General features: G+C 45.5%; 1 long non-coding RNA gene across 5 annotated transcripts in view; it reads right to left on the bottom strand.

The window, feature by feature from the left end:
* Positions 1–11739: 11739 nt before the first annotated feature.
* Positions 11740–14559, bottom strand: part of LOC106145159 (uncharacterized) — a 53244-nt gene continuing 50424 nt past the window's right edge. For 4 of the 5 annotated variants that reach the window (XR_013436408.1, XR_013436407.1, XR_013436403.1 and 1 more), the window contains 3 exons: positions 14051–14312; positions 13376–13498; positions 11740–11946 (listed from right to left, as the gene is read on the bottom strand). This is a non-coding gene — a long non-coding RNA (uncharacterized LOC106145159). The remainder of the gene's footprint in view (positions 11947–13375; positions 13499–14050; positions 14313–14559) is intronic. The other variant, XR_013436411.1, reaches the window with a different exon arrangement.

Raw genomic sequence — 14559 nt, 5'->3', positions numbered from 1 at the left:
ACTGTCTCCCGTGAACTCCTGAGGGCCTGCATGTTCCTCCCTGGTCACAGGACCAGGAAGTGCTATTGCTGGTGCCTGGGCATGGGAGGCACCATCCAAGCTGTGCTGCAGGGATCTGCTTTGGTTTTGTCACCACCCTGACCTGTTGGTTACCTTGCTCTGGACCTTCTCACCCCCTGCTAGATTGACCCCCTTTCTAGAGAGATAGACATGAGGGTCCCTAAAAGCCCTCGGAGCTCTGGGTCTGGTAACTCCAGGAAGCAGTTAAGCTTCCTCTTCCAACTCGTGGGCTCAAGGGCCTAGTGGCTGTGCTTGGACTGAGGAAGGGAACTCTTCCTACCTGGGGACCTTGGACCCTGGAGAAAGATGTTGCTGAAGTTCACTGAACGAACTGTGGCTGGTGAGAGGAGTAGCCCCAACAAGCCCAGGGAACACCCGTAAGCAGAAGCCTTTGACCTTGGGACAGTGGACCCTGTCCCCTACATTTTGGCAGCTGGGCCACCTTCTAGAAGTCCTGAATGACAGAGGAGAAACAAGAATGGGGAGAGCAGGTCTCTTCTACCATCAGAAAAGTCCTCCCCAGATCCTGAGAGAGGCTGGTGGGAGGTGGGGAGAGGTGAGCCAGGAGGGCTTTCCAGAGCTGCCAACGGCTGCCTGCAGGGCAAGAATGGTCCACAGGGGACATTGTGTCACCCTCTCCCTGGGGTCCCACATGCCTCCAGTGGACACTCCATCACTCCTTTGGTCAATCTGAGATAGGAATTTGGAAAAAAGAAAAATAGATTGAGTCTCAAAAAAAGAAGTGCCATTGGAATGCAGGAAATGCCCATGAACTTTTGAAATGCAAAACAAGCCTTGGAGAGCAGCCAAGCTCACAGCCGTGGGCCACACCCTTGACCCATGCCCTTGCCTGCAAAAGTCATGTGAGAGCCATACTCAAGCAGAGGGAAAACTGGCATGGAATTGTATAACTCCACCCTGACTCTACCTCTAGTCCAGTCCTAGAACTGTCCCTCTATAAAAACTAACACCCCACACCAAGGTGTTGCTGTATCTCCCTCTGGAGACAGCCAGCATTCTTCCTTGAATGTATATTCCTTGCTCTACCTTCAAAAGCTGCTCACCCTCAAGATGGCCGGCATCCCGCCTTGAATGTGTATTTATTTTCCTAAATAAATCCGTGTCTCTGACTGGCACATGCTCAGATTCCTTTCTTAACTGAAAGCCAAGGACCCCATTTGTCCACAAGCTGAGATATCACTCTCCAGGAACAACCCTACCCTACCTTCTTGTGGGCTCCCTGCCCCTCCTGAATAGTCTCACTGTCACCTGAGCCCTCCTGCCTCCAAGCCAACTCCTTGAGCACTGTGTGTCCCTCTGCCTACCTTGCTTATGGCTGGGATCTCTGTAGAGTGCCCAGGTCACTCTGGCTCCAATCCATGCTTGAATAGATTGCTACTCACCTGGTCCCTGATTTCTGTCTATACCTGCATAATGGAGTTGCCTCTCTCATGGGGCCCAAAGGAATCAGCATAATGAAGCCCCAGCCCAGGAGTGGCCTGTTGTGAGTTGTGTGAATTGTTCAGGGTCTCTGCTATCCCTCCAGCAGCCCTCCCCCATCAATATGGTACTCCCCACCCATGACAGAAAGCTGGAGATGGTGTTGCTTTGGCCAAAGAGTTCTGAGTGGAAATGGTCTCTGCCTCCCTGCCCACCTCCCCCCAGCAGACTATGAAGAGCTGTTATGCTCATCTTGTGTCACTCCTATCCCCCTTTCATGAGCCCATCAGGTCCCAGGTGTAGACTGCCTCTTTATTCAGAGTCCCTAATGATGCAGACCTCAGCAGATCTGAGGGAGACTTGCAGTGGACTTTCAATGTGGGTGAGAAAAAATCCTCTGCATCATAAGCTACTGAAGTGTGGACTCATCTGTTCCAGCAACACATATTAGCCTGAGCTGGCTATAAGCATAAGAGGACCATGCTATTTCCTTCCCATCTCCCCTTTAGGGATGAGGAGTTCATTGTGTATAAGACTACAGATCTCAGAGGCAGAGAAGAGTAAGGTCTTTGACCAGTGGCAGCAGCAAGGGGCAGAGGTTGGAGTGATGGGGAAGGGATAGGCAGGGGAGAAAACTTGGATGTCAGGCTGGGGGTGGAGACTACCCAGAAGTCTTGGACCCCTCCAACCCTACTAACCCCTGCAGCAAAAAAGTTTACCAGTAGGTCTGAAGGTGCTAGGGGCGTGGGTTGACAATCTGGAGACATTAACTGAAATTGCATTCTTGGCTGTGTGTGCATGTAAAAATAGTGCCCCTTATATCATCTTCCAAGATTTTCAGTAATGATGAAATTTTGTGGGTGCCTTATTTGGGAGGAAATATCAAGGGTCCCATTGCAGATGTGCAGGTGGAGGCCATGCCCACTCTCCCAGGGTTTTATAGCACAGGCATGAGGCCCAAGGCAGGTCCCCCGAGTACTTGGTTGGAGGCAGATGGTGTGGGTGTGACAATCAGAGGCTGGAGGCTGGGTGCACTGATTAGGAGTGGATGGGGTAGACCAGAGCCGGGCAGAACCACAGAGAGAAGGCCTGCATTTCCACCCCTGCCCCATGCTCCTCCACGGCAGTCCAGGCAATGGAGCAGGTCAGTTACAGGTAGGCTATACCTTTCTTTTCAGAGAATTAGAAGGCATCTCTCTGTGTGGTCTTAGCCTGCAGGAGGGAGATTTCCACTCAGTCCTCAACTGTCAGGGATGGGACAGCAGCAGAAGCCTGTACTTTGTCTACATTAACAAGAATATCTCCAAGAAGGGATGCTCCCCTTAGAGGCACAGGGTAACCTCTTGGGGGACATTTATCTCAACAAACATGAAGCCCAGCCACAGAGATTGGAATGGAAGGAACACAGACTTCTGCTCCTTGTTAATTTCATGGTTGACTTAACCTTTCTTAAGTGATTACAACGCTGATGATGAAGTGCTTGGAAGGCTCTTACTTTTATTGCCAGCCAATCCTTCTCTTTCTTTATCCCAAAGGATTCTGACTCTGACTATGAAGTTCAAGGTCCCTTCATGGGCATCATCATTTGTGGGAATGTGTTTATTTTGCCTGTTCTAGGGTGGACAGCATCAGAGACAGGAGAATGAATGATGATGATGGTCATGGTGAAGATGATGAAGATGATGATCACCAAGCAGTGATTGTGAACCAGGCTGGGCTGTATTGTCTATTGAATTCTTTCAATAGCTCAGGTGGACACAGCCATCTGAAATGTGAGCTCCTGGGCAGTTATTTTTTTTTGGGGGGGGGTGGGAGATGTCAACAACTATAGCCAAGTGTTTGGAATAAGGCCTAGCATACAGTGGGTGATCAATAAATACTTGTTTTCTTAAAAGAAATGTCATTATTGTGGGAGACCAATCTTGCACATGAGTGAGTCACTCCCAGGCTGGGTGATTGAGGCATCAGCAGCAGCCATGCCAGACTGCCCCACCCTTCTTGGGTTCCAGGGACAGTGTCTTTTTTGCATAGGCGTATCTTCCTACAGCCCATGGGTGGAGCTATGCTCACCTGTTCCTTTGTGATATTATCCCTTGCCCTGTTTGGGATAGAATGTTCTTGGAAACACCCTTTGTGTGTCCCCTTATCTTACTCTGCCCTTGGGTGTGGCCTTCCTAGATGTCAGTCAACCTGCTGACAGCAGACATCATAAAGCTAGACTCAGCCCCCTGAAACATGACCCCCTGCCTCACTTGAATAGCTTCTCCTCAATAAAAGGGGTCAGCATGTGTGGGCGCTCTCTCTCTCTCTCTCTCTCTCTCTCTCTCTCTCTCTCTCTCTCTCTCTCTCTCTCTCTCTCTGCAGGACCCTTAAGGTTAGAGGAGCCATCACAGCAACCCCAAAGAAAAAAGGTATTTCTGTCTCTTGCATGGTTATTTTTCACAACTCAGTTAGTCCAGTTCCCCTGGAGTAACCCCTGAGTGTTTTAGTCCCTAGCAACCTGGAACATTATCATCCTCACTTTATTTTATTTTAGAAACAAGGATCCTACGTTGTCCAAGCTGGTCCGAATTCCTGGGCTCAAGCAATTCTTCTGCTTTGGCCTCCCAAGTAGCTGAGATTACAGGTGCAAGTAGCTAAGACTATAGGGATGCACCACAGTGCTCCATTCATAATTTTAAAATGATGGAAATAAGACTTGGGAAATTAGGATATGTGCCCAAGGCCCCTTAGTTCATAGATGGCAGAACAGGAATGAGAACTCTGATCTGTCAGATCCAAAAGGTTGAAGTCTGCCTTTGCAGGTGGGAATAATTCTGCCTCGCCTCATTGGTCAAGTTGGACAGAAAAGTTAGGGAAAGAATTTATCAATGGGATGGACTGTGATTTAGGCTGCACATTCGTTTAGGAGCGCTTGCAGCAGATTACATTTTCAAAGGTGGCCACATGTAATAAGGTCATTCCTCCCTTGACCTAGGAGGCCCTCGGTAACTGCCATAGCCAAAAACCTGTGGCTTCTGAAACAGGTCCTACAAGAAGACGTCTGATTCTGCTGCCACTTGATAAGACCAATAACTCAAGGGACAGAGTGATAGGAGAAGAAAGAACTTTATTCAGCAAAGAATGAATTATCAGGAGCTCTTGTCACAAAACAGCTTCTCAACTTCAGGGAGTAGAAGAGTTTAGATGTGGATAAGAATAATGAGAGACAGAGACTGGCTAGTAAAAGGGAGGCATATTCATGTTTTTCCCCGGATTTGACAAGGGATCTTCCAGGAACTCAACTGCCACCTCTTTTCATCCTTTTATGGTCTAGTGTTTCTGGTCATGGTGATTGGTAGGTGTCTTACACCTTGAAGAGGAAGAAAAGAAACTAGGCAATTCTAGGTCAAATTAACCCCATATTATAGTTCTGAACAAAATATTTCTCAAATGATTGGCATGTCTACATGCAGAGCTGAGTAGAATCTGACTCAAAGGTTAAGTCAGCATAGGAGACAGATACAACATAAATCTAAATATGCCAAACATTTTCATCCCATTCCAGTCAAGCACAGGACATCTGAAGGCCCAATCAGTGTTTTGAGCAAATGTGTATTCTGAGTCCCTGAAAAGTAACCTTAGGTATCCATTAACATCATAACCCACACGTCAGAGGCATTATCTACAGAAAAACTAGTTGGAGATTAGTAGTATATTGCTCAGCTGTATGACCTCCAAAATTAGTGATTTTAAAGTCAATTAAGAACAAGTGAAGCTAGACTTTTTATTTAGGTTTTTCCATGGTAACTGTCCTACAAGACAACATGGCTTTGTCCTGGACCTCCTTCTCAGGACATCATGCATTTTGGGAGTCTGAGCTCACAATTATGAAGTCTGTCTCTGCTGAGGTCAGTTTTTTCTTCTCCTGTCACTCTATCCCTTGAGTTACTGGTCTTATCAATTGGGGAGTCAAGGAGTGGCCACCAGATGTAGATGCCCAAGGATGCCCAATCCTAAACCCTAGCTGTTTGGGGATGGGGCACTGTCATACTTGGAGAAAGAAAGGGAGTCATCCCCAGCCTTCCCCTGACTGATGTGGAGTGGAGAGAGGTGGAAAGGCTGCATTGAATCTACCCAAATCCCAGCTCTGTGAGCCACCTAAGTGTTATTTCTGATGCTCTTAGTGGAAGTGTAGGCAGGTAAATGGAGCATGGACAGCTGCTCCACATCCTGCTGCTGTTCAAAAAGTCCCGGCCTCCATGCTGAATGAATTCTTTAAAAATCATGTTAGAGCATGTATAAATAGACAACAGGGAACTTCCCCTTTAAGCGTAGGTAGAAAGAACCAATCAGATATAAATTAATAGGTGAGAGAAATAAATCTAGTAGAGCAAGGAGAATGGGAGAGGGGAGGGAGGAAGAGAGGGAAAAGGGAGAAATCATAAACTGAAATTGAATCCAATGCATGTATGAGTTTGTTGGGATGAACCCAACTACTATGTATAAATATAAAGCTCTAATTTCAAAACAAAAGAAGAAGAAAAGTTCTAGCCTCCACAGGATTCCTGGTAGCTGGATTTAACACCAGCACCTCACTACCTGTCTGCCCCACCTGTCTCCTTATGTCCAACACAATGGGCAACACCAGCCCTGGGGTAACTGGCTTCCATCGGGATCCCCTCCTTTTTTTTTTTTTTTTTTTTGCCTCTGCAGTATCTTTTTCCATCACCTGGGTGGTCAACGTCCACCTCAAACACTCTGTGCTGTGGGCTAAATACTGGTGTCCATCTGAAATTCATGTGCTATAGTCTAATCCCTAATGTGTTGGTATTGAGGTGGAGTCTTTGGGAGGTCAGGAGTGCACAGCCCTCATGAATGGGATTAATGCTGTAGTGGTACCCCCTCCTCCACACACATACACACACAAAAAGAGTCTTAACTAAGCTTCTCCAGAAATCTTCACCATAATTGATTTTAAAACTATAAGCAAAAGAGTTTCTACAAAAAAGTTCAATGTAGTTAAACTTCCTATTTTCCTGTTGCCCTATTCACCTGGCCACTGGCTGGGAAGAAATCAACACTCCAGGTGCTGAACACCCCTTTACTTGTTTTTCACAAACATGTATCCAGTATAGTAGTTTGTAGAAGTGTGTTTGCAAATGTAAAATGTGATAAAAAAAAAAAAAGACAAATCCTTCAACAAGGCCTCTGGCCTTGAGCTGGGCTTCAAAGAGATGTCTACATTTCTAAGAGAAGTTACCAATTGGGCTCCATGGTAACAGCTGGCAGGGGGAGGAAAGAAGGGGGAGAAGAAGCTCTCCCCTTCTCAGGTGTTGTCCTTGAAGTGTTAACTTACCCAGTGAAAGAAAAAGCTGCTTTTATGTGAGCTTCTGAGCCCCTCCCCTTACATGTTGGGTATAAAATTCTGAAACTACCCGAACTCAGGGTTCAGGGGATTGATTGATTACAGCAAAAGCTGTAATCTGAACCTGGCTGCAGCCAAATAAAACTGTTTCCTGCTATCTTCGGTGCCTTGCCTCGTCTGTCCCTACAATAATGGCTGTTATGGTTTGGATTTTAAATGTCCCCCAAAAGTTCATGTGTTAAAGACTAGGTGCCCAACGCAGCAGTGTTCAGAGGTGGGCCTTTGGACATGATTGAATCATGAGGGCTTTGACCATTGGTGGATTCACAGTTTAATCTGTTGGTGGGGAGGGCTTTTTTGTTATAAAATCAAGCTCTCTCTTTGCTTCCTGGTTGTCATGAGCTGAGTAGCTTTCCCTCATCATGTGCTTCTGCCTCACCACAGGCCTAAAAGCAACTGGTTCAAGTAAACATGGACTGAAGCTGTGAGCCAAAATAAACATTTCCTCCTTTAAGTTGATTTCTCCCAAGTATTTTGTCACAGTGACACAAACTGACTAACACAAATCCTGAGTAAAGCGGGTCTGAGGGGGATTTTTGTTTTCTTTTGTGGAACTGGGGATTGAACCTAGGGCCTGCACGTGCTAGGCCAGTGCTTTGCCACTAAGATACAACCCCATCCCTTTTAAAAATAATAATTTTATTTTGCGAGAGGGTCTCAATAAGTTGCCCAGGCTGGACTCGAACTCATATGAGTTGAAGTAGGAGGCTACTTCAACCTCACAAGTAGCTGAGATTACAGGTTTGTGCCATCACAACTGGCCTGAGGGGGATATTTTGCTCCTTCATAATGGGAAAACACAAGAATGCCCTATCTTTAAAGCAGAGAGAAAGGCTTCACCAGACTCCAAATCTCCTGGCACCTTGATCTTGCACTTCCAGTCTCCAGAACTTGAGGGAAAAAAATTGTATTGTGTGGGGGCTGGGGTTGTGGCTCAGTGGTTGAGTGCTTGTCTAGCATGTGCAAGGCACTGGGTTCAATCCTTAGCACTACATATAAATAAGTAAATAAAATAAAGACCCATGAACAACTAATAAAAATAATTTTTAATTGTGTATAAATTAGTCAATCGACAGTATTTTGCTAGAGCAGATTGAACAGAGTAAGACACCTTGGCAAGTAAGATATCTTTCACTCAAAAATACCCTCTTGACTCTATTTTTCTTATGTCTTTTTTTTCTCATTTTCAGAAAAATATTCTAAAAAAATTATCTACATTCACAATCTATGCTCACTCTCACCCTGTCACTCTTGAACCTGTTACAATTAATTTCATCCACCAAAACTGGTGGTGTAAGGTTTCAAAGACCCCCAAATCTAACAATAATCCTTAGTTCCCACTGATGTAACCTCTCATGGGTTTTTGCATGGACTTACACCTTCCTACTACCGCCTTTGCCTATCTCCATACCACCCCTGTTTCTCCTCTCCTGCTGCTCCTCCTCAGCTCCCTTTTCTGGTTCTACCTTATATCCCAACTTTGATGTATTGCTGTGCAATGACTTAATCCCTAGGCTCTCTCTCTCTAGATGCGCTCACCTATTCTCTAACCCTGACTCTCTCAGTATTACAAACACTGTGTGCATGTTTTCAGTTCAAGCTCAAATGGTGTAGGCTTGACATGACTGCAGCCTTGCCATTTTGCCTGCCCCAGTGACACTGACATACATTTCAAACCCTATAGGAAAAACTACTAAGTTGTTAAGGTAGTTAACCCAGCATTTGTGCTGGCCACTGAATGCCTAGATTTTCTCTTATCTGACACTTGACATATTAATAGTTCTTTGGAAAGGCCAGGAACATTCTGGCTGGCCGTGGCCCACCCTTGTCTAGCTAAGCATATAAACCCCTTTCTCCTACCTTGAATGCAGGGATTCTCCTGTCTTCCTGCCATCTAATATTTCTGTCTACAAGTCCCCATAAGTTGCACTTTGTGCCGTCCTGGATTTGTCCACCTCATTTTTTCATCTCATAACTTTCTGCGTTCAGCAGCCAGTTCTCAAAAACCAGGTTTTTCCAAAACACATGTCCAGCCTGCCTGGTCGTTGCTGGTTGGAGCCAGAATTTCAGCCTCCATCAAGTCACGATCCCTGTCCTTGAATTCTGAGAGACATTTGTGGGTTGTTTATTTCTTTTTGGTAATGGGGATTGAACCCAGACGTCCTAACCTCTGAGCTACATCCACAAGCCTTTTTATTTTTTTATTTTGAGACACAGTCTCACAAAGTTGCTTAGGTCTCCCTAAAAACCTGAGGCTGGCCTCCAACTTGTGGTCTTCCTGCCTCAGCCTCCCGAGTTGCTGGAATTACTGGAGTGCACCACCATGCCCGGCTCTGAGACACATTTGTAACTTCACATTCTCATGTTCCCAATTTCTGATCTTCTCTCCCCAAATCTGTTCCTCCTACAGTTGCTTCCTTCAAAGCCACTCCATTATTCTGGTTCCTCTGACTAAAAATCATGGGACTGACCTTGATAGCCCCAATTCTTTCAAACAACTCCCTCTGGCTTTACTGTGCAGATATGGCTTGGATCCAAGTGCTGTCTATCATACACCCTCCACAACTACCACTCTGATCCAAGCTTCCCCCATCTTTCAAAGGTCGAACTCAATCAACCCCTCTCCCTGACCTCCCTCAAGAGGTCAGCAGGGTGCCTTCTGCCACCCTGCCATCTGTGCTTCAAAAGTACCGGGTGCCAGGCATGGTGGCACACACCTGTAGTCCTAGCACTTGGGAGGCTGAGGCAGGAGGATTGCAAGTTCCAAGACAGCCTCCACAGAAGCGAGGCACTAAGCAACTCAGTGAGACCCTGTCTCTAAATAAAATTACAAAATAGGGCTGGGGATGTGGCTAAGTGGTCAAGGGCCCCTGGGTTCAATCCTTGGAACCACCCCCCCAAAAAAATACTGGAGTGACCCTGTTGGAAGGTGAGCAGGAACCTGCCTCACCAGGAATGTACACCATGCCCACAAATGGCGCTCTGGCCCCATCTCTCTTTGACTTCACCCCCTGATTGTCCATGGCTCTTTGTGCCTTCCATATAGCCTCCCTGCTGTTCCTCAAATGTCATATTCCCACCCAAGGACTCTGGTGTCCTCCCTATCTGGAATACTTTTTCCCCAAGTGCCCCCAAGACTAGTCCCCACTGTTGCTTTAGACGCAGGTGTCACCTCCCAGTGAGGCCATCTCTGGTCCCCCTATTGAACAAGGACCCAGCACCCCTCTCCCACTTCTCCCTTCATTTGTCTTCTAGTCTTTTTTCAAAAAATGTGTGTATGTACGTTTACCTTTTTATTTGTCCTGTCCCCCACATGCCCTAGAATAAAAAGGTCATTAAGACAGGATTTCTTTTGAGCTCACTGTTATCTTCCCACCACTTAGAACAGTACCTGGCTCATAGTAGGTGTTCAATAAATATTGTTAAAAGAATTTGCCCTGATTCTCCAGTGTGATATTCTTCTTTGAACATTATTTTTTGCATGTCCTTATCCAGAGTTGTCTATTTTTGTGCAGTGTCAGGATTTGGAATAGGTTTTCTCAGATATCCCATTATGTGCACGTTAAACATTTTTAACTCCAGATGTAACAGAGTCTAGGTGTACCTAGAGAGCAATATCTCTTCCTTCTTACTTTCCAGAGAAAGGTCTGGGACTCCAAAGGGTTATCAATGCATGAGAGTAAAGAACTCAATCAACCCTTCTCCCTGACCTCAAACCATCCCCTGTGTTGGGGATCAACATTGCCAGTCATGGGTGGTAAATGAAAGGAAGCCTCTGAAGTTTTTCTGAAAGAAAGTCCTTTCAATCAAGAGAGGACATTTGGTCAGGCAATTAGAACCACCTGATATGTCAGCTGCTCAGGAGGCTAAGGTAGGAGGATCACAAGTTCAGGCATGGGCAACTTAACAAGACCCTGTCTCAAAATAAAAAATATAAAAAATGGAGCTGGAGATAAAGCTTAGTGGTAGAGTGCCATTGGGTTCAATCCCTAGTACCAGAGGTGGGGGGAAAAAGGACACCATGGAGTAATTCCTTTTCTTTCTTGCTTTGGTAAAGTCATATGAAGAGTTGATATTTAAAGCAATGGCACTTGGGAAAAGTCAAGATAACCACAGAGAAGATAGACAAGAAGATAGACCTCTGCCAATACCAAGAATTATTCCTCTCTGAAGACCTCTACCTCCAGACTTCGTCCTGTGTGAGGGAGCAAATGCCTGCTGCTCTTACAGAGGAGCTACCTCCCCCTGGTCCTGGCCCTGTTCCTGCTAGGCACCCCTGAGGGTGGACACAGCTCAACAGCCCCCTAGAGGTATGAAAGCCCAGACAGTGCCAAGTGCCTGCCTCATTTTGCTCTCTATGTGAAGAAAGCTACCTTGAGGAAGGCAAATCCACATGAATCCACCTGCTTAGAGAAGGGACACAGCCCCATCTCCCAGGTCAGAACAAGAAGGCTTCTGCCAGCCGCTCTCAGGTGTGGGAGAAGAAGTAGGCTCTGGAGCAGGGTGAAGTTCAGAGTCAAGGCATTCCTTGGTGGAATAGATGCAGCTCATCTTCTCATCTTCGAGGTATGATGACATGGGAGGGGAGGACTTGGGTTCCGGCCTTTAGAATGGAATCTGATTCCTGATATGTGGGAAATATAAACCTGGTGAGAACCTACACCAAATCAGGACACTTTGGCAGGGAAGAGGACTTGCGAAGAACAATGAGCAGAAGAAGGTAGTCGCTTCATCTTTGGTTTTATCTGATGCACCTTATATGAAATAATTAATAACTGAACATCATTCTGTAATTGCAAAAAAAAAAGACATAGTTTTGCTGACATTCTGAATGCTTCTAAGTAAATACAGTATTTTTATTTTAAAAGAAGAAGAACGATGAGAAGGTGTGCTTTAATCTGTGCCAGGCATGAGCTGATCATCAGCTCTGCGGCTGTTCCTGACACTGTGGCCCAGGGCCTCCACCAGCACTCTCCAGAACAGCAACTTCCTGGGTCTGGGGCTCCCCTGCTCCTCACTCCGAAGCTCTTGATGACACCCTGATGAAGACAACAGGAGTTCAAAGCACAGGGAAGTGTAAGAATCCACATGACCTGGGTCCACCTCTGTGACAGTAGATTCTTAGGCCTGGGAGGAGAATCCCAACGACCCTAGGTGCCAGCCAGGGTTGGGATTGGGGCCAGACTCCACCTGGCCTTGAATTTCCTTTGCTTCTACCACAGGTAAGAAAAAGGGAAGTCACACACAAAGGTACCCCAGGTTTGGTGAACACCCATCAGGCCCTTTGTAACTCAAGTTCATGTTGGCCACTGCAGGCAGGCAGCTGATAGGCATTTGAAACACAGCTGGCCCCAAATGAAGTATGATATAAGTGCAAAGTAGACTCTGGGTTTCGAATAGTTTATAAGAAAAAGGGATATAAAACATCTCATTAATAACAGTTATATCAAAGGGGTTGGGGTGCAGCTCAGTGGTAGAGCACTTGCCTAGCATGTGAAAGGCCATGAGTTAGATCCCAGTGCTACACACCACACACACACACACACACACACACACACACACACACACACACAAAGTCATACTGATTACCTGTCTGTTGATGATATTTGGGATATATTAGGTTAAGTAAAACATTGGAATGAATTATACCTGCTTCTTTTTGCTTTCACTAGAAAAAATGAAGTCCACATGGGAGCTATATAGCCCTGGAGAACACCAAGATTGGCTGGGAGGCTCCTCCTGGACTGAGGGGTAAATGGGGACCTTCCAGGCAGGATGTTGCATCTCCTATGGAACCTGTCTGACAGTACCCTCATCCCAGCCTATGAAGATGAAGAGGCTGAGGCTTCTGCGACGTCCAACAAATGGGCAGCAGAATTCAGCGCAGACCCAGCCTGCCACCAACATAGCCTTCCACAGCACAGTCATCCCCCCTGCTGGGACGGTCCATCTGTACTTGACCTGCTCGTGAGAGGTGGTGCCTGTACCTCCCTTCCCCAAAAAATCCACCCATTTTGGGTGTAAATTGGATGGTTTTTAAAGTTAATTTATAGAGCTGTGCAACCATCACCACAATCTAATTTTAGAACATATCCTTCACCACGTTTGTATTCCCATCCTGTGTTAGTCAGCTTTCCACTGCTGTGAGAAAAAATACCTGATAAAAACAACTGAAAAAGAGGAGAAAAAAAAAACACCATTTGAAAGATTTCAGTCTATGGTCACTTGGTTCCATTGTTTCTGAGCCAGTGGTAAGGCAGAGCAATGTGGAGGGGAAAGTAGCTCACCTCACGACAGCCCAGAAGCAAAGAGGGAGGGGAAAAGGTCAAAGATATGCCTTCCAAGGACAGTCCCAGTGACCTACTTCCCCCACCAGGCCCCTCCTACGGGAAAAAGGAAATGTCCACCTTGTGTCACTATCTTTAAATGCAAAGACCCTGAGATACTTCCATTAAAAGTATGTATTACCCAGTCTACACCTGCACTGGTATTTCTGGATATGACCCCGAGCATTGTGATCTAAAATCTCTTCAGGCGGCTGGGGGTGAAGATCCATGATAGAGGGCTTGACTAGGAGTTCAAAACCCAGCCCTACAAAAAGAAAAAAAAAATTCCAAGTGATTTGAATTAAGTATCATTTTGCATAGATCTGACATGAAAACTCACTTTCTACCTAACCCTTATTCTTCCTATTACTTTTTTAATTGAGAACTAACATTCTGAGTTAGAAAATATGACCTTCTCAAGTTCTCCAATCTTTTGTTCCTTTTTATATGAAACATGTCACTTACTGAAGAATTTCTTTAGCAATTGTACATTTTAATCTCACAATGTAGCTTGACAGATTGTTTTATTTTATCCAAATGGTAGTGCTTAGCTGAGTGTGGTGGCACACACCTGTATTCCCAGTAGCTTGGGAAGCTGAGACAAGAGGATCACGAGTTCAAAGCCAGTCTCAGCAAGATTGAAATGCTAAGCAACTCACTGAGACCCTGACTCTAAATAAAATACAAAATAGGAATGGAGATGTGGCTCAGTGGTTGAGTGCCCGTGTTCAAGCCTCAGTACACCTAAAAACAACAAAACAAAATGATAGTGCTTAGATTATAAATTAGCCTATTAACAGATCAGCTTACTTCTTACCTCTGTATACTGACAGCCAGAGTATCTTCCACTTGTCTGTGTGCTCCCATGTAACTGGATGACATACTCAGACCTCATAGTTTCCCAGCCTTGAGCCCTGGAAGGGACCAGCCATGAGAGCTTGTGGCTTATGCCATCTGAGTTCATGAAGACTGAAATCTCAGCATGCATCAGGCACAGGCTAAGTGCTTAACTCGTCCAATCAAATTATTTTCTGATTCATCCGGAAAGGCAAGAAGTGGCAATCAAAGGAAATCTGTTCCTAAAAATGGAAACAGGATTTTCATTATAAATGCCTTCCTTGCTCTGGGCTCAGTTCCTGAAAACAATCACTGGGATCATGTGTTGGTCCTTGAATTCCCTTTACAACAAAACAAATCCTGGAATTGACCCCAGAAAAGGTAAATCAGATGACAGTTTTCTTTGGCCATTATAGGGTTTTTGGATTTGTTCCCTTGTGAAATTATTTATTACAAATTACTAATATTCCTAATGTAAAATCGGTGGGG

The sequence above is a fragment of the Ictidomys tridecemlineatus genome, chromosome 1, assembly GCF_052094955.1.
Source record: "Ictidomys tridecemlineatus isolate mIctTri1 chromosome 1, mIctTri1.hap1, whole genome shotgun sequence".
Classification (NCBI taxonomy): domain Eukaryota; kingdom Metazoa; phylum Chordata; class Mammalia; order Rodentia; family Sciuridae; genus Ictidomys; species Ictidomys tridecemlineatus.
The sequence above is the reverse complement of the archived record's forward strand: the minus strand, read 5'-3'. Positions and strand labels throughout refer to the sequence as shown.